This window comes from Elephantulus edwardii, unplaced genomic scaffold (assembly GCF_000299155.1).
Source record: "Elephantulus edwardii isolate Elephantulus edwardi_28Jun2011 unplaced genomic scaffold, EleEdw1.0 scaffold00020, whole genome shotgun sequence".
NCBI classification, from domain to species: Eukaryota; Metazoa; Chordata; class Mammalia; order Macroscelidea; family Macroscelididae; genus Elephantulus; species Elephantulus edwardii.
Genome location: NW_006399770.1, coordinates 10,252,460 through 10,255,313, shown reverse-complemented (window position 1 = coordinate 10,255,313; position 2,854 = coordinate 10,252,460).

Below are 2,854 nucleotides of genomic sequence, written 5' to 3'. Positions count from 1 at the left end.
CTTCTGTTCAGCTCTTTAGTGTCTTGGATTCTTCCTTGTGCTTTGGCTTCTCTACGTTCCAGTGCAATCTTCAGAGTTTCTTCTGACATCCATTTTGGCCTTTTCTTCCTCTTCTGTCTTTGTAATGACCACCTTCACTCTTCCTGGATGATACATTTAACATCCTCCCACAACTCATCTGATCTTCGCTCATTAGTGTTCAAGGCCTCAATCCTGTTCCTGTTCCTGTTCCTGTTCCCACCATAGCCTCTTGGTATAGTTACAAGTTTCACATGAGCACAATTAATTGTTCTATGGTTCGCATTCTTCTGAATTTTAACCATAATTTGTTCTCATTTACACAGTCAAATGTCTTTGAATAGTCAATATAGCACAAATAGATATACTTATGGTTTTCCTTCTTTTTTTTTATCCCTATCAAGTACTTCCAATACAATTATGAATAGGAGTGTTGATAGTGGGCATCCTTTTCTGGTCCCTCTCTGCAAGGGGAATGTCTTAATCTTATTCCATTGAGAATGATGTTGTGACTTGGTTTTGTATATAATTCTGCTGTAGTTGGTGGTATATGTTATTGAATCACCTGCAACTCATAGTGACCCTATGTAGAACAGCTCTGAAACCTGTGCTATTCAAAGCCAGTCTCACTGACTTCAACAGACCTACTCACTTAGCTCAGTCATTGTGTCAATCAATATCTTCTGGGTCTTTCTCTCCTGCACTGTCTCTCCACCCTACCTAGCACTATGTTTTTCTCCAAGGACCAGTCCTTGCTGGTCACATGTCCAAAGCATGTGAGATGGAGCTTCAAAATCCTAGCCTTTAAGAAGAAAGTTGTCTTCACCCTCTCCAAGACCAAACTGTTCGTTCTCTTGGCCATCCAAGCACCATAACTCAAAGGCATCAATTCGTCTTCTGTCATCCTTAGCCAATATCCAGATCTCTGATGCATAGCAAGTTATTGCAAAAACCATGGCCTGAATCAGCCTCACCTTAGTCTCTAGACTGACACTTTTAATTCTCAGCACTAAGGAGAGGTCTCTAACTGCAAATTTTCCCAATGCAATTAATCTTTTGATATCATAACTGCTAGCATAAGGTGAGCCTGATTCAGATCATGGCCTTTTCATTCTCTTGCTATGCATCTGAGAACTGGAAAATGAAAAGGATGACAGAAGAAAAATTGATGCTTTTGATCTGTGGTGTTGGAGAAGAGTACTGAACATCCTATAGACTACCAAGAACAGTGAATCTTTGTCTCATATACTTTGGGCATGCTATTATGAGATGCTATTCATGGGAGAAAGACATCGTGCTTGGAAAGCTGGAGGGATAACAAAGGAGAGGAAGACCCTCAACCAGGTGGATTGACACAGTGATTACAAAAATGGCCTTGAGAGATTGTGAGGTTGGCACAGGGCAGGGACAGTGTTTGCATTCATTCTTCATAGGGTTGCTATGAGTTATCAATGGCATCTAACAACAGTGTTGAGGAAATTCCCTTCTATTCCTATTTTTATATGGTTTTAATAATGAGGGGGTGTTGGAATTTGTCAAAGGCCTTTTCTGAGCCAACTGAAAGGATGATGTGGTTCTGGGTTTTCACTTTCTTAATTTGATGAACAATGTTGGTTGTTTTCCTCATGTTGAACCATCCTTGAATATATGTTTTGAATCCCACGTGGTCATGATGAATTTGGAATGAACATTCTTCTAAGTGGCACAGGACTGGTCTGTCAATTAGCTGTACTGGGGTGACTTGGGGTTGCTGTGATACTGAATGCTGTGCCACTGGTGTGCCATAATGGTTATCCATGGTGGACAATGTTTGGTGGAGCTCTCAGATGAAGACAGGCTTGGCAACCACTTCCTAAACAACATGTCTCTAGAAACTTTATGAACTCACAGAAACGACAATAGTTATAGAACAGGATTCAGGTCTTTTGTTCATAGGGTCACTATGAGTCAGGCTCTACTCAACAGCACTTAGCAATGACAACAACAAGAACATTGGATTTTATTGGCCAGAATTCTGTTAATAATTATTGCATCTATGTTCATAGTCTATAGTTTTCTTTTTGGGTAACGTCTTTGCCTAGTTTTAGTATTAGGGTTATGCTTGCTTGCTTTATAGAATGACTCTGAGATTATCTTTTTTTATTTTTAAAAATAATGTAAAAAGAATTGGTGATAGGCCATCTATGAATGTTGGTAAAATTCACTTATGAAACCATCTGGGCCAGGCCTTTTTTTGAGGTGGAGTCTTTTTATTACCTACTCAATTTAGTATTTTCTGATTGGTCTACTCGAGTGTTCTACATCTGTCAGTCTCAGTCAAGGTAAGATGTGTGCATATCCTCTAGGTTTTAAAATTTATTGATGTATGTTGTTATTTGGCCAGGAGAGACTGGTCCTTGGAGAAGGACATCATGCTCGAAAGGGTGGAGAAACAGCACAGGAGAGGAAGATCCCGGATGAGATGGATTGATACAGTACCTAGGACAATGGGGGTTGGTGTGTCAGAATTAATGAGACTGGCTCAGGACAGGGAAGGGATCAGAGTTGCTGTACAAAGGGTCACTATACATCACAGGTGATTTAATGGCACATAACAAAAAAAAATACTACATTTGTTGTTCTTTATTTAAGCCTCATGTTTAGTCAACAAGACCTTGGGAAGGGCCTTTGTATTTAAAAGTTGGTTATTATATTTTGGAGGAACATTTTTCTTTTTAAAAGTTTGTTGTTGTTGCTGTTGTTGTTACGTGCCATCGAGTCGTTTGCGACTCATAGCGACCCTATGCACAACTGCCCTAAACCCTGCTCAATCCTGCGCCAACCACACCGCCTCTGA